Genomic DNA, 27,153 nt, shown 5'->3' on the forward strand with positions numbered 1-27,153 from the left:
CTGATCTGTGCAAGCTCTGGTCTAGCCAGATTTGTAAGGTAGAATTGGAGTCATGATAGGAGGGAGGGCGGGGGGGGGACGCGGGGGGGAGAAAGCATTAAAGAACTAGAGGAAAATTGTATGTTTCATTGTGCTGTACTGCACCCTGACTGGCTCATCTTCTCCCCGCAACCCTACCTTAAGGAGATGTCCAGTTGCCTCCATATGGGTTTTGAGTCTCTACTCTGCATTCCCCCTCATGCAAAATGATATGACTTTTTGTTCTGGGTCTTTGATGTCTGATACCTGATCCCATTAACACCTCATGATCACACAGACTGGTGTGCTTCTTCCATGTGGGCTTTGTTGCTTCTGAGCTAGATGGCCAATTATTTATGTTCAAGGCTTTAAGACCCCAGATGCTATATCTTTTGATAGCTGGGCACCATCAGCTTTCTTCACCACATTTGCTTATGCACCCACTTTGTCTTCAGTGATTGTGTTGGGAAGGTGAGCATAATGGAATGCCAGGTTATTAGAACAAAGTGTTCTTGCATTGAGGGAGTACTTGAGTTGAGGCCCAATGTCCATCTGCTACCTTAATACTAAACTTATAAATATATACATATAGATCTATTTCCCATCCTCATATATAAATATATTTAGATATGCACATGTGTGTATTTAAACCTCTATAAATGCCCTTTGCCTCCTGGTTCTTTTCTCTGCTTCCTTTTACTTTTCTCTTGTCCCACTATCATGATCAGCCTTCATTTGGGTTTCAGTAATTCCTCTTGGTTACATTTCCCTTGATCAAATCTTACCAGGCCTCCTATACCCTACCTGCCATCAATTTTGAATCACTTGTTGTTCCCTCGTCCCTGGGGTTGGTCACACCTACTTCCTTTCCCCCACCTCCTCCTCTCTCATGCCCCAACTGTCAGTCCCATTGTTTCCTCCTCCAGATTTTTTATCCCATCTATCTTATCTAGCTAGGCCTGCAGAGATATGCACAAAAAACAAGACAGAGAAAAACAAAGCAACAAAAGATAACAAAACAACAACGACCAAAAAAGTCTGTAAATAGTTCAAGGTCTGTTTGTTGACCTTTAGGAGGGTTTTCTGGTTGAGACTGATGGGATAACACACCCTGGCCCCACAATCTATTTTTGGTATTCCCTCGGGACTTTGTTCCTCTAATTTCCTTGCTGTTCTGTTGCATGCCCTTAGTTTTTCACTTCAGTGTGGTGGCGTCACATCAGGCACAATTTCTGCACTGTGTCTCCAGTGTTGTCCCCCATAGAGCTATGGGTCAGTGAGGGATGTAGTGTCTCATGGTGAGGCTGATCCTATAGTTCTCTTTATGTTTTGGCTGCTCTGAGTGGGAATGTTGTCCTCGGGGATTGGCAGGGGCCAGACCAAATCCAGGGATACATATGGTAGCAAACTAAAACGGAGGATGGGAAAAATGGATAATGGGGGCACAGGGCACTAAACCACCCAAGGGGAAGGTGTTGGTTATACCTCCACAGGGAATGAGGGACTAGACTTCAACCCAGTGCCCCAAGATGTGAGTGCAACATATTGGCATGAAGCAGGCCACCAATAGAGAGATCTGAGGGGCTGGTCCCAATCCCAACTACCTAGACACCCTCCTCCCTCCCCACAGAATTCTCTTCAGAGGACAGCACTGAAGTTATAGCTCAGGGAGAGGGACATGTCTGATCTTTCTTTTCAAATTTCACATTACCTCGCTTTTCCCATGTCTTTGTATTCATCCTTCTGTATGGGCATGTCTTTGTGGTCAACGTGGCTGCTTATACAGTGCAAACTATTTGGACTGTAGAGTGTGCTGGGTAATTCCATGCGATTGTTTCTCTATCTACTGTCAGAAGTGGCGATGTTGCTGGCAGGGATATTAGTTATTGAAACAAACAAAAGGTGTGGTGTTATAGATTTGTATGCAAAACCTTCAAAACAAAACTAAGTAGCTATTTACTTTAAATATGCCAATTAACTGTTACTAATGTACAGCACACTTCTGGGTTCAGGATGATTGATAGTAACACGCAGAGAAATGTTTTTCAACTACAGTCAGGAAATGTAAATGTACAAAATGGATAGAACCAGCAGCTGACAGCCCTAGTTACATGTTTCAAAACAACACTTTCACATGGCTCCTTTATTGTTCTTTCATCCTTCCTCTGTTCTGTCTTTCTGCGGCCTGGTACCCAACAAAGAGTACACTCAAAAAGTTTTGGAAAAGAGAAAATGTTTTCTTACGAAGTAAACATCACGGGCCTAATCTCATTTGTTGCACTCAGGCAGAACTCTGACTTACCACAGTGGGAGTTTTGCGTGAGTGAAGAGAATAGGCTTGTCTCTTTTAAATGCCCAGCATTGAATTTGTCGCTATTACAAAACTAATTAAAGGGGAGATGACTTCTCTTTCAGTGGCTATGTCTTGTCACAGCAGACAATCGCTTCCTCAGTTGCTCTACAGCAGCACCGTCCAATAGAAACAGAAAGAGTAGTAAGTATGAGCCACTTATACTGTTTTAATTTATACTAGCCCCAGAAATAGGTGAAGCTGATTTTAATAATGTATTTTCTTTAATCCATTCAAGTTAAAGTACTATGATTCCAATATGTAATTAGAATTAAAAACATTTACAGGGTGTTACACACATATATTTTTTCTCATACTAAGTCTTTGAAATGTGGTGTGTATTTATGTTTATGGCATGTCAATTTAAGCTAGTTACATTTCACAACTCCCGTGTCATCCCACAGCTCATGTCTTCACTTTGTTCTGGGTAGCTCTGTGTTGTTATTGTTTGGGCTGGAAGATTGGTCTAGTGACTGTGGTTAAAATCTCTGCTTTGGGCAGTCGGAAAAAGCTGGATATGCATCCCTGAGTGGAATGATCCAACTACTCTTCAATCCCACCAATTATGATTAGGAGCTACTCTTTTTTTGGGAAAGATCACTTAGCATCATTAACTCAGTTTGGTGACTGGTGATTTTAAAGTTACCGGGTTGTTGAACGAATAAAGCAGGCTGAAGAAGAACAGATACATCTGAATTATTGTGCAGGAAGATCAGCAACAATATGAAGACCCTCAGTGAGTTCAAGTGGTGCAATAGCTGAACCAATGAGCTCAAATATGGCAATGACTTTGAAGAGGGACTCAACAAGGCTCCGTGTTCTGCTTGGTGGACACATGCATGGGGTCACTGGGAGAGGGAACCAAGGCAACAGCACCTGGCAGCGGCAAACATCTGCCTGTCAAAAGTTAAAAGGTTTGTTGCAGTGTTGTTCTGTAAACATCCTGTTAGATAAAACAACTGCTTTGAAAATTCAAATATAATATCAGCTGTTTGGTAGGCAACCTTTAAACATTTTCGTGCTGTTGCATTTCATGTTCATGATGATGACAGGTGAACATACATGTGAAAAATCAAACAGTGCGTGGGAAGGGAACCCTCTAAGAAGGGACATGGGATCGATTGAATTCCAGTCAACACTCAAGCATGGACTCTCAACTTAGAAATGAAATGCAAGCATGGGTAAGCACAAATTGAACATGAAACATTTAACAGATTCAGAAAAGGGTAGCTAACTGTTGATATATTGCATTGGGCAGATCTGCTGTACAAGACTTCTTTGCATTAAGTATTAGCAGCGTAGATGTCATGCTGAAGATTAAGGTGTACCTGACATTAGCCATGATAGCTGTCAACCCCCTCATGTTCCTGTGAAACTGAACAACGAATAAGAAGACTGTAGAAAAAGCGATGTGTTGATTTATGGTGCTGGTGAAGAATATTGAAATCATTGCGGACTTCCAGAAGAACAAACAAATCTGTCTGGGAAGAAGTACAGACAGAATGCTCCTTAGAGATGAGACTTCCCATTGAGTTTGGACAGGTTGTCAGGAGAGACTAGTCCCTTGGTAAGTAGTGGGTTAGCAAAACAGAGTAGGGCTCTCAAGGAGATGAACTGATACAGTGACCGTCACATGGGCTCAGGCAAGGAAGCCACTGTGAGGCTGGTGAAGGATGGTCCACGTTTGTTCTGTTGTACACAGGTGAGTGCAAGTGGGAGCCCATGTGACTGTACATAACACCACCCACAGCAATGATTTGGAGAAAGAATTGTTTTTCTAAGGTAAAAGAACTTGTACCAGTTTAGTTTCACCTGTGTGCAATACTTATTGTGACCCTATAAAGCAAGGTAGACCTGCCCCTATGAGTTTCCCAGGCTGTAACTCTTTACTGGAGTAGAAAGTCTTGTCTTTCTCCCTCAGAGTAGGCTGGTGCCTAACTAGGATTTCACAGGTCACTATGAGTTGGCACCGACTCAATGGCAGTGAGTCTTTTTGTTTGAGTATGCAAAACAAAATTCCTAGGTGCCGAGGTGATTAAGAATTGGACTGCCAATTGCAAGATAAGCAGTTCAAAACCTCCAGCATCTCTGAGGGAGAAGTGTAGGGCATTGCACTCTCATGTAAACAGTTATAGTCTTGGACACCCACAGGGATATTGCTGCGCTGTCCTATAGCGTTGCTATGAGTCAGACTAAATTTGATGGCAATGAAAACCAAAAGGTTGGTAGTTTGAACTCATCTAAAAGCAGTGTAGCAGAAGAAAGGCCTGCTTATCAACTTTCATAAGTATCACAGCCAAGAAAACTTATAGGAACCGGAACACTCTAGTATCCCTGAGTGGGAATGAATACCATGGAAATGGCTCTGGAATTTTGTTTTGTTTACGTGCATACAGACATACATACTACTGTGGTAGATGTGGTGGAGGTTAGCAATAGCAAAAACAACAATATCATCAAAGTTATAGCATGCAACCCATTGGACAAGTGCTAGGAAAATCAGTGCCATGATGACATTATTATCACAAGTATTTAAAAATTCTATAAGCCTGTGAATTTAATGCATAATTGAGAATGGTGGAAAGGCATCTATTTCTGTTCCTCAGTTGGCTCATTTGGGCCCTGGCTAGTTACATTTTCTAGGTCCTGTGTCCCGTGGTATCCAGTGAGTTCATCAGTGGAAAGAGGATCGTAGGAAAGGGCATCCCCCATGTCCTGTCTGCGCTTCCGCTGCTATCTCTGGAAATGCCTCAGGTGGCATCACCTCTGTAGAGCTAACTTTCACTTTACGGCCCACACACACTTCTAGATGCCTCTGAGTGAGCCCTAACATTAGTTCTAATACAAATAATTGTTCTCTTTTGTTTTTCCCTCCAGCCTAGACTTCCTAGTTGTTTCCTGCTATGGCTGATTTCTCAATTATCTCAACCCTCTAGCCCCTACCCATTCAAGGAGCCCTTCTGCTTCTGTGTAACTAATTTCTTACCCCTAGTTGTAAATACTTAGGGTTTTTTTGGTGTTTGTTTTATATATTTTTTCCCTCATTGAACAATGATCGCTATAAAGGGAGATACCAATTCTGGAGACAAAATTTTAAAATTCCAAATGAATTATAAACCATTTGCTTATGTGCACCCAGAAGTACAACCTAATAGGTGTTTCCAAGGAGCAATCATGACCCATTCACTTTGCTTATAATTGGTGGTTGAAGAAATGCTGGCATCAGTACTTGAACAAGGCCTTTGAAGTGATTTCTCATGAGGTCCTTGTGGTTAATAGACACATGTGTGCTGGATGATACAGATTTAGTCAGGTTTATAGGCTGTACTGGAAAATACCTAGAGGGAACCATGGCTGCCATTCAATATTTGAAGAGGGATTAGATTAAATCCGTGAACCACTACAGGCTAGAGCCAGGATCAATGTTTGAAGTTCAGGGAATCTGATTTTGGCTCAATAAATGGAAGTGCATTCTAAGAGTCAGACTTCTTCAGAAACAGACGAGGCTTTCAATGAGGAAGATACTTTGTGTCCCTAGTTGACCACAGGCATATTTTTTCTGTAAGAATAGGGGGTACTGACATTAGATTACCTCAAAAGTTGTTCTCCAACCCTGAAAGTTTAGAATTTAGGAATACAGTAAATAGTGCTTAATATCAACATAGTACTAACTGTCATTTGATGGAACTTCAGAAGGAGTACCCAAATTTTACAGCCTATGGGTGATCAATAGTAATAGGAACTGCCAGTGTCTTGGTGAAAACCCAATTAATCAAAATTATTTTTGGTTTACCAAAGTGCAAATATACTAATTTTCAGTTCAAAGGAAAGGTGTTTTTCTTTCATTTTGAGAAATCAGCATATAAAGAAGCATAAAGAATTAAAAATAGTATGGTTCATTGAAATTCTTGTGCAATAGGCACAAAATACAACCCCCCCAAACAAACAAACAAACAAACAGACAGACAGACAAAAAAATTGTTAAATGTAGACATACATTAATGAATGGTATAAGTTCATTCAAATGTTTGTTGTAGAAAAAATGAAATTCCAAATCTTAAATATGATTTATAGAGACTCATTCATTAAGTCTTAAACAAGGCAAAGATACGAGGAAGATAATTCCTCCGGAGGAGGGAGATCATCAGCACGAAGTTGTATCAGGGCCCCAGAATGTACAGAAACAGTCCTTAAATAGGCCATGGGAGAACAAGGGAAGCTCCCACAAAAGCATGATAGGGAGCATACCACTTTATCATAGTTGCAGGTGGGACCCCAGAAATGCGACCATGACTGAAGCATGTACATTATGCTAAGTGAAAGAGCTTACAAGAATGGCTTAGGAGTTTTCCAACCAAGTCAGTCAGGAGATGTACATGATGGTGCAAGTCTGGTCTCCCATTCTCCACCAAGAACACCCGTTGGCGATTCCCTGGGGGAGAGACTGCCCTCCCTGGGCTGGCTTTAGGGAGTGGTAGCGAGCCACTTTAAACGCATTCTGCCAGAGGGAAAGGCTATCCACATTGCAGAAAGAAGTAAATGGAGGCTGAATCTAAGTGGAGACTCGAAAATGTGGATTTTGGGCTTCCACTGTAACTTGTAGCCTTCTGCAAACTAAGTGCTCAGAATTTAAGTTGTGATATAGATTTAAACAACAGTTCTATTCATTTATTTCTGATGACCACTTTTTGAGTACCAATAGGCACACAATGAGTCAGAATCAGCTGAATAGCAGTGGATGCTTTAAACAAGTTATTATTTGGGTTATACATGGTCCCTAATTTCAAAAGTCTCAAAGATTGTTGTGATAGACCCCTGTCCACAGAGCTAAAGGTAATACAACATGGTAAGACTGTAATATGGGTCTTATCACAATGCTATAGTAATAAAGAGGTTTGTGTGATTAATGTATTCATTCTGCTGCTGTGGGGGTTGGGTGGAAGGAAAGAGTTGATGGGAAAAGCAGTGTTACGGGGGACAACACTGCAGACAGACTATAGGTGTTGTGTCTGATCTGACCCCGCCACACTGAGGTGAAACACTAAGGGCGTGCAACAGAACAGCAAGGGGAGTAGAGCAACGAAGTCCCCAGGGAATACCAGAAATAGACTGTGGGACCAGGGTGGGGCAGCCCATAAAACACTCCCAAAGGTCAACAAACAGACCTTGAACTATTTACTGGCTTTTCTTTTGTTTTTGTCGTTGGTTTTTGTCGTTGTTGTTTTCTTTTCTTTTGTTGCTTTGTCTTGCTCTCTCGTGTTTTTGTGCATATTATTATCTCTGCAGGTCTGTCTAGAGAAGATAGGCGAGATAAATCATTTGGAGGAGAAAACAATAGGAACAACAGTTTAGGGGGCATGAGAGAGAGGGCGGTGGGGGACAGGAAGTGGTGTTAACAAACAACCTCAGGGACAAGGGAACAACATGTGATTTAAAATTGATGGTGAGGAGGGTATAGAAGGCCTGGCAGGGCTTGATGAAAGGCAATGTAACCAAGAGGAATTACTGAAACCCAAATGAAGGCTAAACATGATAGTGGGACAAGAAGAAAGTCAAAGGAAATAGAGGAATTAACTAGGAGGCAAAGGACACTAATAGAGGCCTAAATGCAGGCATGTGCATCTAAATATATTTATCCATGACAATGAGGAAATAGATCTATGTGTATATATTTATAGGTTTAGTATTAAGGTAGCAGATGGACATTGGGTCTCTACTGAAATACTCCCTCAATGCAAGAACACTTTGTTCTATTAACCTGACATTCCATGATGCTCACCTTCCTGACATGATCACTGAAGACAAAGTGGATGCATAAGCAAATGTGGTGAAGAAAGCTGATGGCACCTGGCTATCAAAAGATATAGCATCTGGAGTCTTAAAGCCTTGAACATAAACAATTGGCCACCTAGCTCAAAAGCACCAAAGCCCAGATGTAAGAAGCACAGCAGCCTGTGTGATCATGAGGTATTGATGGGATCAGGTATCAGGCATCAAAGACCCAGAACAAAAGTCATATCATTTTGCATGAGGGGGAGTGCAGAGTGGAGACCCAAAGCCCATCTGTAGGCAACTGGACATCCCCTTACAGTAGGGTGGCAGGGAAGAGATGAGCCAGTCAGGGTGCAGTATAGCCACAGTGAAACATATAACTTTCCTCTAGTTCTTTATTCTTCCTCTCCCCCACTATCATCACCTTAATTCTACCTTACAAATCTGGCTAAACAAAATCATGTACACGGGTACAGATCAGAGCTGGAAGCACAAGGAATCCAGGACAGATAAACCCCTTAGAACCAGTATTGAGAGTAGCCATACCAGGAGGGGAAGAGGAAGGTGAGGGGAGAGAGTGGGAACCAATCACACTGATCTATCTATAACCCTCCCCCAGGAGGGTGGACAACATAAAAGTGGGTTAAGAGAGACATCAGTCAGTGTAAGTCATGAACAAAAAATTATAAATTATCATAGGTTCATGAGGGAGGAAGGGTGGGTGAGGGAGGGGAAAAATGAGAAGCTGATACCAATGGTTCAATTATAAAGAAAATGTTTTGAGAATGATGATGGCAACAAATGTACAAATGTGCTTGACACAATGGATGTATGTGTAGATTGTGATAAGAATTGTGTGAGCCCCCAATGAAATGATTTTTTTTTTAAATTCTGAAAAAAAAACCCTGAAACTTTTGTCAGGAAGGAATAAGGAGAAGGGACCTATAAGTAGTAGAAGCAGTTTGTGTGAAGATCAAAAGATGTTTGTTTTTTAGTAGCCACGGGTTTTTACTAGTTTTAGCCAGATATTAAAGGATGATTTAAAGGGATTTAATAAGGTTTTGTCCCATGTTGCTACTGCCAGGAAAGTTCTTCCTTCTCCCTTGTAGGACCAACCTGCACAATTTCACTTCTCTATCCTAAAATTGGCTAGTGTCTAATAATTGCTCTATTGGCTTTATAATGCGATAGGCAATACACTTTGAGTCCTTAGACTGCCACATTGAAATATTTAGATATTATGTATTAATTTTCCTTAAAAAGAACCTCTGTCGTTTCAAAGCCAAGTATTCATTTTATTGAAATAAAATTATGACAACCATGGCATACAATAAGCAGATTCATAGTGACCATTCAGGGCAGGGTGGAACTGCCCATGTGGGTTTCTGAAACCAACTCTTTACAGGAGTAGAAATCCCTGTCTTTCTCTCATGGAATGGCTGATGGTTTTGAACCACTCACTTTGCAGTCAGTAGACAAAGCCATAACCACCACACCACCGGGGCTCCGTAATGTACTGTTACTAACAAAAGACACCTCCAACATCTAGAGATTTGCCTTACCTGTTTTGACCAAGGGAAAAAAGGAACAATCTTCTGGTCAAAAGGATGAGAATCAAGAGTTATCCACTCCCTCCCGTGTGAGGTAGTTAGTTGATTGTGCCAACCTAGCCGATAAACACATGTGGGGTTCCTTGAAGGGCAGAGGGGTAAATGGCTCAGTGAGCCTCGCCTTTCTAGTTCTTGGGTCTCTTGCTTTCTGATGGTCAGACCAGGGCGCAGCTGCCTTAGCAGTTCCCTGCTTCAGCTTGCAAGGCTTACTGCCTGCAAGACACCCCTGAGAAGAAGCCGCATGGATCTACCCTGATGCAGCCCTGGATGCTGGAGCAGCCATGTGGAGACCCCTGCCAGCGCTGAGATGCTTACATGTTCACTGACTCAGCTTTCCTCCTGCAGTCGGCATCATTGCGTCTGTTTTGTGAGATGGAGGAGGACTTTGTGGATTGGTGTTGGACATATGGGTTAATGGTTTAATGTTGGCCTTGTGGACTTGGGCAGCACTAGGTTGGGATGTTTTCTTGATGCACACTTAACCTTTATGTAAAACTCTGTCTTATACATGAATTTCTGTGGATTTGTTTCTCTAATATACCTAGACAAACACACCATGTAAGTTTGCTGCACAAAATCTACTTAGAGGATCAAACTGCAAGTGTCAGCACCTGTAGCCTGATAGATTTTTATAATAAATTAGAAACTCCCAGTAAAAGAAAAAACAATTAGAACAATATCAATTTCGCCTTATAGTCAGAAATCATTTAGGGCTATTAAATTTGCAATTAACTTACAGTACTTTTAGTTTGGCTTTCAATTGTACTGGTCTCAAAATGCTGTTCTACTTGGATCTACCAATTTTTCCATTCAGAGTCAATTTTTTGCTGGGTGGTTTAAAAAGCAATGATTTAATCCATATTCTGCTAAAACTTTTAATACAAGCACTCTACCCACATGCATTTTTTTCTTGCTTAAAAAATCTGATTTTAATTGCAAAACTCATTTCTCAAAATCAATTCAATAAATAAATGGTATGGTTTTCCATTGCGCATTCCCTCCCCTTCTTTTAAACCCAAAGGAAAACATGGACGAACAACAAAAACAGTCCTCTGTGTAGCGTCTCCTTTAATGTCGTTCTCTGGCGATGTCTGAAATCAAAACCAAATTGTTTAAACCAGCAAGAGAGCTCGTGCTTGAAATATCCAGAGCACTTGTGTTTTGCAGTCATTTCTTGTGATGATTTTATTTTGTTCCTCTGGTATGAACCATTGTATTAACACATGCTAAGTAAGGGATGATTTTTAAATATACATGCTTTGGTTGCTAAATCTGCCTCTAGTTTTGTCTGGGCTGAACATTGTTTCTGCAGTTTATGTAAGAGTGGCTAAGACTGGTTCAGTGGAGGGACCGATGAAAAGTAGCTGGATGAGATAAGCTTCTTTTGTGTGACCTTGATGTTTGGGGCAACATGTATTATTTTCTCCTTTGAATGCCTTTATCATGGAAAATATTTTTTAAAATTAGATTAAGCTCAACAAAGTAGAAGTTATGCATCTTTGTACTAGATGTAGACAAGAATACATTGATTTCTGGAACAGTTGAAATGGTCTTTAATATAGTTCCTGTTGATTGAGTGAGTGGCTTAGGCTCACTCGCTGGATCTTGTTAAGAAGACATGGTGATGATAGCATGTGAGGTGTTTTGGGGCTATAATAAGAGATATATTTATGTCATAATATCACAATTAAAGCACAACAAATGCTTTAAGTATATTTCACACAGTAAGGGCAAGAGCTCCGACCGTCGGGCTGCATTATGTACAGTCTTTCTCCGCAGAATCTCATGGCCTGGTTTTCCTTCCGCTTCTTCATGTTCGACTTCATCCTCAAGCTCACTGGCCTGCTCGAGTGTTGATTCTGCCTCGCAGTGACCCCTCTGTAGGTGTTCTGAGACTGGACATGGTCAAAGCAGCAGACAGCCTTATCATTTTCCTGGAGAACAGCTGGTAGATTTGAACCGCTGACCTTTCAGTTAGCAGCCCAATGCCTAACCCACAGTACTGCTGCATGAACTTGCTGACACTTGTAACAGGTTCAGATTGCCAGGAAGCAAAAGGAAATTTACCTTGACTTAATATAAATGTCAACCTCTGGTTAGAAAGGTAATATTCCAGGATTTCATCTTCAAAGGAACAGATAGTGGATTGGCAAACTTCAAAAAAAGGAACACGCTTAAAAATATGACGAGTGTAATTTACTTAAAGACACACGTCCATGTACTCTCTCACCCAGTGTTACACACATGCACACATACCGGAAACTCAGAGAGAGCCTCCTGTTTTTCTATAACTACTGTGATAGCTGGATTCTGGGTCAGCTGGGTTGGACCGGATTCTCGGTGGTTTGACACCCGAGGCCTAGTAATCCCTCATGATAGGATCTACCATAATGTAATCAACTCTGTGATGTGGTCTGATGAGATCAGCCAAGCAGTTTCAAGGAAATGTGGGTGCAGTGTTACCCACTAACTGAGGTCACAGCCCTGATTCAATTGGAATGAGTGAAAAATATATTGTTTTCTGGATCTAGTTCCTGCATCTGGCTCACCGACCTATGGTTTGTAGGCCTCTGGGAGCTCTCCCTGGCCTGCCGTCTGATCCCTGGCCCTCAGACTGGACCTACTCACTTCTACAGTTTTGCGAGGCATTTTCTTGATAGACATTCTCTCTCTTTCTGTGTGTATGTGTGTGTCACTGGTTTTGTTGCTACACAGAACCCAATCTAACACAACTACAACATGCGCACTTGAAACATTTTGCTTCATAAAACTTCTGGAAGATGTCAGCAACACAGATTGTAGGATACAGAGCGCAGAGGGGTAACGCCCCCTATCAGACTTGGGTGCCATATTTGCTCTTCACATTTGGCACGTTAGAGTACTACCAGTAGCTCTTCCACATTCACAGTCTCAGGTTTACAGCGATACATTGGGGAGAGTGATATTAGCCACAGGAGTTCAACTTTTGACCAAGAGCCCCGCGCACGCTCACCGCCAGTCTCAGACTCACCCGGGCCCTCTGGGACAGAGTAGGACTGACCCCCGGAGTCTCTGAGATGGTCAATATTCACAGGAATAGAAAGCCTTGTCTTTCTCCCATAGATAATTAAAGTGTACATAAAGTGACTAGAAGATTGTGTCATTTATGCTATCAGTTAATAAATTGAGCTATTAAAACTCTCTATTTTGTGTGTTTTTGAGGCCAATCGCTGGTATTTTTATTGAAATGAAGACATATTGTTGTGCAACAGTAACTATTTTGAGGCCCTCTGTGAAGAACTTGGAAATAAGAGAAATAAATATTTCCTTTCAAAGTTAAACTATAAAACTGACTCAGAACAAAACAGAGAGATATGCAGTCTTTAAAAAGTAAGCTTCCTCAAACTTCAGTAATTGACAAACTGCTTCCACAAAATTAGTGCTATCTACATAATACTTTTACTGTTCTTTACTACTTATTTATTAAATCAGTGTTTTATGGGACCACTATTTTAAACTAGTTACCCTCATCTATGTGATGATCTTTTGGAATTAAGGGTGTGGTATACTGATCATGTATATTTTCTATTACTGACTACTATAAATGTGGACCTATTTTTAGAAAAAGTGCTCATTTTCTTATCAAGATAAAGGAAATGGAGGAATCACTGACTTTAAGAGGCAAAATGATCACAAAACCTTCAAAACTGATTTAAATTTGAGTGAAGGCTTTGCCATATTTGAACAAAATAAATGTATCAATCAAAAAAGGGAATTGGCCAGGCATAGAATGTACCCAGTGTGAGTCATAGTGGTAGACAGCAGCTGTCAGCCTCAGCACTTTTCTGGGTTCATGGTGCCCCACCAAGCAGATGTGAACAGCCCAACCCTGTCACAGATCTTTCCCTTTTGACAGATGTATCAGGCTATCAGAGCGAGACACTTAAATTCTCTGTGGTTCCACGTATTCATTTGTCAAATATGGAAAATTCATAATGAAAACCCACTGCCATCTAATCAATTCTGACTCATAATGATCCTATAGAGCAGCATAGAACTGCCCATTTTGGTGTCTGAGATCATAAATCTTTCACAGTGTCGAAAGTCTTCATCTTTCTCCTGTGGAGCACCTAGTGGTTTTGAACTGCTGACCTTGCAGTTAGCAGCCCAACATGTAATTGACTATGCCACCAAACCTCCTTGGATCTAACATAGGATTCTCAATGTTTCCATTCCTGAGCCAAACTCAATGCCAACAAGTTTATTCCAACTCAAGCATAGAAAATATGTCCACAATAAAAATAAATAAAAATGTTATAAATTTAAAAACTGCCTAACTCTAATGTGCATTATCAATGGCATCTTCATTGCAAATACCATTTTTCAACAATATAAATGTTGACTATATACCTGGACTTTACCAGATGGAATACACAGGAATCAAATCGTGAAAGTAGAGTAGCTAAGGCAAATGGAAGAATTGAAGGAAGTAAAAGCTGAATAAAAAGATTTCAAAGGACCTCTTAAGAAGACAAAGTAAAGGTTTACAGTGGGATGTGCACAGACTTGGCGTCATAAAAACAAATAGAAGAAATATTCAGGAGTTCTCAAACTAAGAGCAACTGAAGAGGGAAAAAGCCCCACTTGTAATACTGAGTGATTCTATGGAAAATAGTGTATGATACAAAAGGAATCAAAATAAAATGGAATGAATACACAGAAGAGTCACTATACCAAAAACAATTGGTTGCCTGGCAACCATATGATCCAGAACTGAAGGTATTGAAGAAAGAAGTCCAAGTTGCACGGAAGGTTTTGATGAGAAACCAGCCTCCAGGATTTGACAGACTAGAATTTGACGCAACGTTGGAGGTAGTAGTCCCTCCTCTATGCCAAGAGATTTACCAACCAACTTGAAGAGACCCATATCTGTGCTCTTTCCAGAGGCAGGTGGCCAGCATAATGTGCAAATTGTTGAATAGTGCATTAGTATCAAATGTAAGTGGAAGTTTGAAGAGGATGGGAGCTTCTACAGTTCAAGCTGTATTCAGAAGACAATGTGGAACAAGCCATGTCATTGTTGATGTTAGATAGAGCTGGCTTATAATAGAAAATACTAGAAAACATTTTACTTGTGTTTTATGGATTATGCAGAGGTATTTGAGTATGCAGATCATAAAAATATACATGAATAACACTACAAAGAATGAGAATTCTATCACACTTAATTGTGTTCCTGAAGAATGTGTAATACAGTCAGAAGACTGTTAATTAGAATACAAGGGAATACTGCCTGTTTTAAAATGAGGAAATATGTGCTTCATGGTTGCTTCATTCTGTCACTATGCTTACTCAATCTGGATGCTGAGTACATAATCTGAGAAAATGGACTATGCAAAGAAGGATATGGCAGCATGACTGGAAGAAGGTTCTTCTGCAACCTTTCATGTGCAAATGACATAACCTTCTTTGCTGAAAGCAGAGGACTTGAGGTACTTACTGATGAAGATCAACGGCTTTGTCTTACTTTCTTTGAATATGTTATCAGAAAGAACCAGTCTCTAAAGAAGGACTTGCCTTGGTCGCCAGAAATTCTGACCCAAGGCCATCAAGTGGATTTCAACTTATAAACACCTTAAAGGATAGCATAGGATTGTTCCTTGGGGTTTCTGAGACTGTCATTCTTTACAGGGGCTGACAACTTCATCTTTACCCTGTGGTGTAGATGGTTGGTTTGAACTACTAACTTTGTGACTAGCAGCCTCATGTGTAACCCACAAAGCCACCAGGGCTCATTTCATTTTGATAGAGTATACTCCAAACCAAATACAAACTCACAGTCACAGAGTTGATTCTGACTCATAGCTATGCAACCGAGCATTTCTGAGACCAAACCTCTACGGAAGCAAACAGCCTCATCTTTCTCCTTCAGGAGGGCTGGTGGTTTTGACCTTGTGGGTAGATGTCCAGTATCGAACCCACAGTGCTGGCAGGTCAGCAAAAAAAAGGGGGGGTGGAGGGGGGAACTCCTCAGTGAAATGAATTGACATAGGGCTGCAACTATGAGTTTAAACTTAACAATTATGAAGATACTGCAGGAGCCAGCGGTGCTTTCTTCCATTCATATGAGTCAGAACCAACTCAAAGACCCTTAACAATGGTCCCACAACTGAAAATAGGGCATCAGTGCCAGAATAACCAACAGGTTCAAAGTCCTGCCATGGATGCTTACTGGTGGAACAAGGCGAGGAGGGTTCAAAGGCCAGGAGTCTTTCTAGTGTGGATTAGAAACACAGATGTGTCTTGCTAATTGTGCACATGGCCACACTTCATGCACTCAGTTACTGCTCTTTATTCATCTCTAGCTCAGAGGGACCCTACGGGAGAGTAAAGAATTGCTCTTTTTGGTTTCTGAGATTCTGTCTCTCTACAGGAGCAGAAAGCCTTATCTTTCTCGCTCAAAGTGCCTGGGGCGTTCGAACTGCTGACCTTGTGGTTAGCAGCCCAAAGAGTAACCCATTATAACACTTGGGCTCCTGAGATTCCTTAATTCCAGGCATTGGATTAGGAATCTGCACTTGAGGACAACATCAAAAGATTCTGATGCAGATGGCCTGCTCTAATGCATCTTGCACTTGATTGTGAAATCATTCCATGAAGTAACCCGAGAGCAAGTTCAGAATAGCACATTCACATGTTTGAAAAGCTAGCCCACTGACTTCTCTCAGGCTTCAGGGCACTAGGAGGAGTGATGGGAAAGGCATGGGATCTTTTGTACTACTGCTGTCTAGGCATGTGGTAGTTACATAATCTGGTGTTAAATTTGCTACTTGAGAGGATTAATAGTGAAAGGGTGGTGTCTAGTCTGTCAATCGGATCATAGGCAATGAGGCCTCTGTGTAGGCATGGCCATCTCCTGAGAATTCTGGGAAATCTGTTTTTCCTTCTTGGAGGCGGGAGACTTTCTCTCTCTGCTCACTCCCTTGGAGATGCTCTACTGACAAGACAGATGGCGCTCTGCCCTGGGAGCTGGAGAAGCCATATGGACCTACCTTGACGCAACCAGACCTCTGGAGCCAGATAAGCCACGTAGAGACCCCTGCCAGTGCTGAGATGCTTACAACGCCACTGGATCCACAAGACTTCCAGCCCACTGGCCTGTGATCCTCCTGCATTCAGCATAATTGCATCTATTTCGTGAATCTGAAGAGGACTTTATAGGTTGGTATTGGACATATGGGTTGATATTGGATTTATAGACTTGATCTGGACTGGGCTGGAACATTTTCTCAATATTCAATTACTCACGTATATAAACCACTTTCTTAAACACATGAGCTTCTATGAATTTGTTTCTCTAGTCTACCCAGACTAACACAAGGCACACAAAGGGGACAGTTATGTGGGGTCTGTTTAGGGACTTTTACAATGTCTGCTCATCACTCAGCTCACACGAGAAATCCCAGGAGCCTTTTGCCCTGGAATTCTTGGTTTTTTTTTTTTAAGTAAAAAACTGGACTCAAAATGTCTTATATTAGGAAAGAATTCAGCATCAAATGTTTCTATTTGCCCTTATATGGATTTTTCTGAAAGCTCTGTCTGAAATACCATGTTCTTTCTATGTCATATTCCTTGTGAGTACAGGCAACAGGATTCTGCCCTTGGATGGCTTTCAGGGGATGAGACAGAACAAAACAACAAAACACTGTATGTTTCTTTTCAACTGCACAGATTTTTATCATGTTCAGGTCAGGGTTAAGTTCAAAATGTTGCTCATTTGAGAGCGAAGACTTTCTGTTTCTCAGATGTTATGTAAAATCAGAGAGTCAAGGAACTACCAGAAAACACTGACAGCTACTCTGCACTGATTATGAACTGAAAAATGGAAGATTATGTTATATATGAGTGGGCATTTACACACGAATGCCTGTGTTTAATTCATATTTAAACCCCAAAGTAGAGGCCCATGCCTCAGGCAAGCAGAAGTCTGACTTTCAACATAGCCATCCCTGTGTAAGGGGAGCCAGTATGGGATTTCCCCTCAGGGGTATGGAAAGTGGCAGGAAGTGACCTCTCAATTGAGTCATTGTTAAGGGAAAGGTTCCAACCATCTTTCCCTCCGCCTGGTTTGAGACACATAATCAACACATTTGTGTGGTACTGGGGAGGCCCTGGTTGGGGCAAATCCTTACCCAAACAGCTCCTTTTCATTGAATCCTCTCTTTTGCCTAGCATTTGTCTCGCTTCGGGAAATAGCTGAGATGCAGCACTTACAGGAATGGCTCTCCCTGTCTTCCAGCTTGTAGTTTTCTTCACCCAACCTGAGAATTTCTCTGTGAGTTCTTATGATTCCCTCCTGAGCGCAGCAGCCAAACCCATACTGCTGCTATTGCATTGATTCAGCCTCACAGCGACCCTCTAGGACAGGGTAGAAATGCCCCTGCAGGTTTCTAGGACTGCAACTCCTTAACTGAACAGAATGCCTGATTTTTTTTCTCCCAGGAAATGGCTGTTGATTTTGAACTGCTGACCTTGTGGTCAGTAGCCCAAACAGCAACAAACATTACTAGCTAGATACAAGATGATGTCCTGCCATCCTTTACTTTGTTTCTTAATTTTTACATACACGTGTCTTTTCTCCTAAGTAGGTGAATGTGTCTAGAGGGTGTACATTATTTTTCATCATGTTTAAATGATTTGGAACTCAGAATTTTATTCAGAGTGGTGGAAATTCAAGTTATTCACAAATCTGGCAGTGTCGGTGATGACAGTCAAAGGGTCTTTTCTCACGGCCCTTTTCCTTAGGAGGCTGTGAAAACTACTTAGACTTAAAGTTTGATCTGACTTCAGCCCTGGGTTTTTGATGTTGGTATGACTGCCATGGTGTTGCCATGAATATGTAGTGATCTTGTTATAGGATGGAGAAATGAAAGTGAAATAATGCAAGGCTAGCTGTGGACGAAATTTGAACAAGCAAGATTTGTGTTGAGTATCGTAACCCTCTCTGTCCAAGATGACCGTACTGAGCAGTTTTCTAGAGAAGCAAAACCACTGAAGCTACACGCTTTGGACATGTTCCAGGAGAAACCAGTCCCTGGACAGAGACATCATGCTTGTTAAGTGGAGGGGAAACAAAAACAAAGAAGGCCCCCAAGGACACAGATTGACACTGTGGCTGTACAATGGGCTCTGGCCTAGGAATACATGATAAGGATGCCACAGGACCATGTAGTACTTTGTCCTGTTGTGCACAGGCTTGCTATGGGTCAGAAATGACTGGATGGCACCTGACAATGACAACAGCTTTACAAATAGTGACAGACCTCTCCACCCTCACAACAACAGTTATTAGGGCCTGGGGGTCACTAAAACCTGGACCTCGATCTATTTATCTATGAAATGAGAGGACCAATATAAACAAGCTATTTTTTATTTCAATTCAGCTCTTAAATTTCAGGATTAAAATACACTCATTCTTTTGGCCAGGCAATCATTAGTTTTAAAAAATAAATGCACATAGATGCAATTTATTCAAATGCTTAATGAACTCTGAAGATATGCCAGTCCCGAGTCTGTGCACAGAGACAATAGTAGTGCCGAAAGAAAGGGAGCACGGAAGAAAAGGTGAGGAAGGAAAGAGGAAAGAAGGAGGTAATTCTGATGAACCTTTGTATTCCATAGGTGATACACACACACATATACTTTAAAAGTTTGTGCTGAAATTATTTAAAGATAATGAACTATTTCCATGAATGTTTGGAACCATATATATGTAAACAAACCCACTGCCCCAAGTCCATGCTGGCTCATCTCCAAAATTTAAACTCACTGTCATGAAGTTGACCCTGACTCATAGTGACCCAAATGGGCTTCTGAGGCAGTCAGTCTTTACAGGGCAAATAACCCCATCTTTCTCTCTTGGAGCGTCTGGTGGGTTTGAACTGCCAACCTTATCCAACAACTTACCCAACAGCACCGCCTGGGCTCATTGATCTCTCTCTCTCTACCTATGCCTGCAGCTCTCTATAGATGCGTCCTAGTAGTGTGCCATTGTTAGGCTTTCGGTTGCTAACGGAAAAGGTCTTCAGTTCTCACCCACAGGCTCTCTGTGGCAGCCGGCTTCTGTAAAAGCAGCTTTGGGAACCAAGGAGCAGTACTATTTCCTTCTGTAAGGGTCACTAGGGATTGTCCTACATTCCACAGCAATGTGTTTGGATCAGCACAAAGGTGGAAGAGCTATGGCGGCTGCAACAAGGAGCTGAAACTTACTGTCAATTGCCAGGATCCTGCAGGACTGGGCAGCGGTTTGTTCTGTTGTACAGGCGTCACTGTGAGCTGAACCTCTAAAGGCACCTAACAACAACAAACCACGGAGACAGACAAGAAGGTGAGCTACATGCTGTCCAGCTGCTGTCATGGGGCCAAGGGCAAACATTTTAGCCAGATAAGGAAACAATAAAAGAGGAGTTTTAAAGGGATTAACTTGGCAACAAATCACAGAATTGGCTACTGTGAAAGGGAACGGAGGCAAGAAAACCACTTTACAGGCTTTGCCAGAACCAGACAACAATCACACAAACATAAAAGGGATACATTTAAGAGACTGTAAGAATAAATCGATAGACTCATATTTAGTATGACTTTTAAAAGACCTTTAAACTAAGCTAAGGCAATTTGATATTCCAGTAGGCTCATGTTAGGTAGCTCTTACATTAGCAGAGATGAATTCATTTCATTCCTATGTTACCGGTAATTGTCACCATGTAAACCACAAGGTGAGAAGGTATTTGGAATACAGTATAAGTACATCTTGATGGGGCATATATAAGAAATAGTTTAGATTAGCTGCTTTCCTAACCTTTTAAAAAAATCATTTTATTAGGGGCTCTTACAGCTCTTATCACACTCCATACATACATCCGTTGCGTCAAGCACATTTGTACATATGTTGCCATCATCATTTTCAAAACATTTTCTTTCTACTTGAGCCCTTGGCATCAGCTCGTTTTCCCTTCTCCCATCCTCCCTCCCTCAGGAACCCTTGATTGTGCCTTTCGGCTTACTTAGCCTCGACAACCAATGTGGAAAACTCCGAATTCTTGACACAGAGGCTAATAAACCACTATTAATGACTAAGGCATGATTTCTCAGTTGGAACTTGTCATTGTAGGAAATTAAAAATGAAAGCCCAAATCAATGAAACCAGCCAAAGCTGAGATGTCTGCTTTTTGTTGGACAGTCCTATGAAAACTTCTTCCGATCTAGAAACATCGACATTAGTTTCCTGTCAATGTGCTCCATTCTGTCCCGACTCTGGACCACTGTTTCTTCAATTCCACTGGTTTTCATGGTTATCCCACTTCTCTTCTTTAGTACAAATAGACACACATTGCATGGCCAGATTCTACTTTATGTGCTCCCTGGATGTTCCCTTGATCGAATCTGACAGGAGTAGCCTGCCTCGTCTATTAAAGGATTATACTTGCTGCTCATTTAATCAGTGAGTAGTAAAGGTTGGTGGGTTGGCTCATGAGTGGCTATTTTTTTGCCCAGATTGAGGGTGTATCCTTCTTCCCAGTTAGATTCCAGAGGGCAAGTACTACATTTTGTACTTCTTCCTATTTTTCATACTGTTCATGGATAATGTGTCACAAAATATAGACATTTCCTACTTAATAGGAGGAATGAAGGCAGGTCAGTAAAATATATATTTAAAAGATCTATCTTTATGAATCTTTTTAACACACAATCACACACACACATGCATGTGTGCCTTTTCATGGTCCTCACACCCATAATAAAATGTTCCTGAAAACTGAGTAATAATCCAGAATGACAATCCTCAAACTACATTTGGAGGCTGAGGATGTAACTTTTAGTTAAAACACACACACACACACAATTTGTTTTATAGCTATCCTTTTGTAAGAACCTACTGTGTGAAAAGGTTACCATGTGTGCTCCCTTGTCATCTAGACTTATTCTGTGAGGTGGGAACTGGCATATCGTCTATTTTCAGGTAGGGAAATGGAGGCACAAAGCTTAGAGAACACGCTCAAGGCCACCTAGCTGTTAGGGAGCAGGACTGGGGGGTTAAGCTGCTTGTCTGATGCCTCACCATGAAACTTCACTTTCAATCGTTGCCAGTACAATCTTCTACCTGGAGAGGGACTCTCTCTCACTTCCAAAAATGGATTTGGTGACTTCTTTTAAAAATTTAGTTAGTAACAAGAAGCCTTGAAGGAAAGTGATAAATGTCAAAATGCTCCAATAGAAGAAACATGATTGTCTGATCTGTCAAAAGATGTTCAAGGATTAGATTGGCAGCTTATCAGATGAAATATCAAATGATGGGATATTGTACAGAGGGAAAGGAAAAAAGAGCAGACTAAAAGCGATGCATTGCTGTGGAGGCAGTCACATGGTCGGTCTGAAATGGGAAGGCTGCAGCACGGTGAGTGTGGGAGAGTAATGGACTCAGTGTTTTCTAGAACAGGGGAACATAAAAAGAAGAAAGAGAACATGCTAGGCAATGAGCATAGTAAGAAAAAAGAGGCCTAACCTTGCCAGATATCTTCCTCAACAGAGGGGCGTCCGTGCTCCCTGCTTCCACACTCGCAGAAATGCCGTTCTCCTAAATCAGGGACGAAATACACAGCAAGCCAGATAAGCACAGGCGTATTTATACTTACTTCTAATCTGCAGTGAAAAATTACACTTAAAAAAAATGTTACCACATCAAAGATTCTGCCTTTTCTAGATAGGGCTGGCATCTCTCCCCCAACCCCATAGCATCTTCCTACAGAATCAAAGCCTCTTGCAAAATTTACAATACCTGACAGATAGAGCAAAACCCATGTGAAATGGTTCACAACAGAATAGTAAGTGAGCATAAGTAAGCCATGCTTCCTTTGCACGTGGATAATCCATCCCTGCCCCAAACTGTGTATACTGAATACAATGAGTTGTCCTTGAGTCAAGGCCAACTCATGGCTAACCCATGGGAATCAGAGAAGTGTTCTTTACTGGGTCTTCAATGACTGAATATATATATAATATATATATTCAGTCATTATATAATTATATTATGTAGAATATAATAATATATACTACATAATATAATTATATATACGTTTATATATATATAAAGTTTGGGGACTGACCTTTCTTCCATGTGCCTCTAAGTGGACTCACAACATTTGCTTAGCAGCTGAGCATGCTAACATTTCCCCCTACATAGGCACTCTATAGGCAATGGCAAAAATAAGAGAGAGTTGAGGGAAGATTAGAAGTCAGGAGTCCTCCTTCTGAAGGGAGAAATTCTTCTAGTTTTGAGCTTCAGGCACTTGTGTTTATGAAGGGAACTCAAGATGATCAAGCAGTTGACAGTGAATCAAGTGCTAGGCTAAGCCTCCCAGTTTGGACTTATGCCACAAGCCTCCAAGGCTCCTCCTATGTAGGACTGGTCCAGGCCATAGACCTTAGCGGAGATGAAAAGGTGAGAATGTACCTTTTTTCTGTGCCATGTAGTTTTAATTGAGTCTCAAGTGAATTTCCTTAGAAGTCAATGACCGTTCTATGTCCCAAAAGGGATAGGGGAAGTGTATGAAATAAGATGAGAGGTGGGACCATTATTCCCAGAACTCTCCTGATTTCTTTTTAGACCTTGGTCAAGGATAGAGCTGTTTGTTGAAATAAAATGCCCAGTAGCAGGAAGTTGAATTAGAGGTTAAACCTAAAAAAAAAAAAAAGAAGAAGAAAAGAAAAACATGCTAATTTTAGCACATTCAAAAACCAGGGTAGGGGGTGGGGGTGGGATGTGTGTATATCAATGTTTACAAAATCAAGGTTACCGTACTGCTAAAACTCAACACGTTTGTTAGCACCACTACAATGTGGTGATCAAGTTTGTACTTCAAGGACATCCAGGGAATTACAAATGTCTCATTGCGGATAGCTGCCCTTTTGCCTTTGGCTTCCCAGTTATGGACTTTCGTGCTGAAAGAAGTCTGTAATCAGAGTGGGCATAAAAACCCCTGTCTGAGGGTTTGCCCCCTTCACTTGGCAGAGAGGGGATTGCATCAGGACATACTGAGTGCTGAAGATCACGGTGATTATCACTTAAAAGCTTTTGTAGTTATTGATCCAGTCACCAGAGTCCCTCCTTGTGCCGGTAAAATATTCCTGAAAACTGAAGGAAGTGCAACAGGAAGGGACAAGCACAGAGACTTCGTTTCCCTTTGAAAACCAGGACCCTCTTTCCCCCAGCAGGACATGGGCTCTGATGAGGACTATGGAAGTGGACAGAGACTGGTGCATGCTCCTGAGCATAAAGATGAGCTGATAGTAGCTTATCCCGGGGGATGATTGGGGAATAGAATGAGAGCCCAGGGCTTGTTTACAAGGCTGGGCTACAATAATACACACGCGAATCTCTAGCTCAGTGCCTGGCCCAGAGGTACAAAGCAAACAACAGAAGCAAAAACCCAGAAAGCGGTTTAAAATGTTCACTGAGTGTGGGTACCTTGGTAATCATTTTAATTCATTTTATTTAAGCTTTTAACGTTCTTTATTGCTTCATCAGTTAATCTCAATTTAACTTTCTGACTGGTGATTATAATTGCTTCATTCATATTTTGTATCAGGTACATCTTATAACCCAAGTTGGCCTGCATGGACACGCTGGCCTCTAAAGTCAACTGACAAACCTGTATCTTTGAAAATTCCCTTAAAGTTGTGTAAAGTTTAAATCGGAGTTTCTTTGTATCTGATTCTTTTACCTTGGTGTTCAAGGGAGCAAATGGGAGAACACAGTCCATCACAAGACCTCAATCTCCCTGGAAAGGGCTGTAGGATCCCTGATTTAATCACTTTTTCCAAAGTCACAAAACTAGTTCTTGCCAAAGGAGGGATTAGACATCAACTCTTTTGCTCTTAGGACCAAAATTCTGTTTCCTCAACAGGAGATCAACTATTTCTATTCCTTTAAGTCTTTTGGATCGACTTCTGGGTAGACAGGTCATCTGAGAGGCCAACTTTTCCTTACCAGGTGGGGGCCGGGTGTCCCTAGGAGGGGCACACTGCTCTGTAATTGGGGCAGCCTCACTTGCTGGTTGTCCCAGGCATACCTAGGCGAATGGACAGCTGTGCAGGATTAAGGTGCCTATAAGAGTCTCTTCTGGGGCCATCCTTCTGCTGCAAGGGTAAGTGCAGGTGTGCTTTTGCCTTCCATGGCAGATCAGCTAGGAAGAGCCTTCTTCGAGTGGAGAGAAAAGTCCCTTGTGGAGTTCAGGGAGATGGAAGAAGGCAACTTAAGAACCTGGGGAGCAAACCGGGAGTTTTATGAAACTGAAGAGCCTGGCGATCTGCTTCCCAGTCTCTGCTGTACTCAGCCCCTCTTCAGGCTTCAGAAGAAAGAGGATTCACCCTTCTTGTTCCCTTTGGGTGCGTTTGACTGGGAGAGGGATACTGGTTTCCTAAAGTTCTCATATGTTAAAATGAGATGGGAGCGAGGGATAATCCGTAAGTGGAGGGGTACAGGATAAATAAGAACTCAAGCTAAAAATACGTTCAGGTTGTTCATCACTATAAAGCTGATGAACTTTTGAAAAGTTGAAAGAGCAGATAAAATCCTGGGATGCTACATTGTCATGGAATCCTTGAGCCCACACTTTGCAGACACTAGATTTACCAGAAGAGTTAATTAGCCCAAACCGTGGCTGCTAGTAGCCTTCACTGTTTTCAATTTATAGTATTACACATTTTTTAAAAAAAAGCTAATTATGATGCACCTGGGAATCATGGCTTAAGCCAATACAATTTTCTCTTGGGGAGTTATTTTCTGATACACCAAAATTAAAAACAAAGAAAATAAAAAATGTTAGAAAATGTAAAAAAAAAAAAAAAAAAAGACAACCCTTTCCACTCTACAGAGTACCAGGACACACACAGTTGGACTGGACTTGAGCGCTCTGTGCTTCTGTTCAGAGGAGGAGAGGAGGCTTGCTTCCCGTCTGCTGATGCGCTCTGACACAGGCTGTAGCGGCGCTGCCTGGTAAACTGGAAGTGCGCTGTTTGTTTTTACAGGTCGGCTGAAGAGGTTTGAAAGTTGTTACAGATCCTAAGTGCACAAAGCAGCTCGTCATTCATAGGAAGAAAATAATTAGATACAGCAACTGCTGACGTGGCATCTGCTCTTGAGGTCTGTTGGGCAAAGGTGCCAACAATATTTTCTGTTTTAAAGAAAATCTGGCTCTCTCCCCGCTCCTCCCGTCTTCCCTCCCCTTGATTTCAGATCATCCCAAACCATTTTTGTTTAAGCTCAGGGAATCTTTGTATTCATCCCGACACTAGAAGTAGTTCCTTTTAAAAATAGGCTTCGTAAAGGAAAGAAACGTCCCAAGAGAGATTCATACTGGTCGTTTCTACTTCGCCTTGTTAGACAAGCCTCTGCAGATTAGTGCTCCCGCATGGTGGGAACAGGTGGTCCACCGGTGAGTCTTCCTCTTCCTTGCAGAGGCCCCGTGGCTGTCTGTCTAGTCAATCCAGGCTCCTAGCAGTGCTGGCGCCTGGAGGAACCAGGGCTCTCCTTTGTACAGAGGCGGGCTGCCACCTTCTCTTCTGCTGTGGATTGGCTGCTGAGTTAGCACCGAATGATCAGTCACTGTGCCGCCAGGATTCCTTTCCAAGGAGAAGATCTGGCCTTGACTCTCGGCCACTGCACCTTAGGGGCAGTCACCGGCCATCTGTCAGCAGAGGCATCAATGTTGCTCCAGACCCAAACAGGTCTCCGTGGAACCCCTAGACTGCAGTAGACTAGGGAGAAGAACCTTGTATCTGCATCTGAATATTAGCCACCGAAAGCCCTGTGGATCACCACCGTTTCATGAGGTGCATCACATCTCCATGCATGATGGGGACGGCGCAGTACCTGCAGCATGTCCTTGTAGTAGCCACGGAGTTGGGCTCGATGTCACTAGCATTCACAAACGAGGATTCCCCAGTGCACAGGGGGGATAAAGTGACGGCCAAATTTTTGAATACCCTGAAATCTACCCCCAAATTTAAAGATCTGTTTCTTTCCACAGTTGAAGTAGGCTCGAGGGCAACTGAGGTACTCACTGAAACCTCCTATTTACTGTGATGTGAAAGCCGAGTCCCTTGAGGATAAAAGCACTTTGGGCCAGGTCTTGTAAGAGTTCGGGTCTGAAGACACCTGGAAGGAACACGTTACCTTTTTCCTCCCAACTTCAGAAAACAAAGAAAAACAGGCCCCGGTGCCGAATCTGCGGGGATGATGCACATAGCTCGTGATTTGGGCTTGGGAGTGACAGAGCAGCGATCAGTCCATTTGCTGGAAACTGTCTCTTTGCTTTCTTTCAGTTTCCTGGTCCGCCCACTACCCACGAGGTGCCAGGAGGCCTC

The sequence above is a fragment of the Tenrec ecaudatus genome, chromosome 2, assembly GCF_050624435.1.
Source record: "Tenrec ecaudatus isolate mTenEca1 chromosome 2, mTenEca1.hap1, whole genome shotgun sequence".
In the NCBI taxonomy this organism is placed as follows: domain Eukaryota; kingdom Metazoa; phylum Chordata; class Mammalia; order Afrosoricida; family Tenrecidae; genus Tenrec; species Tenrec ecaudatus.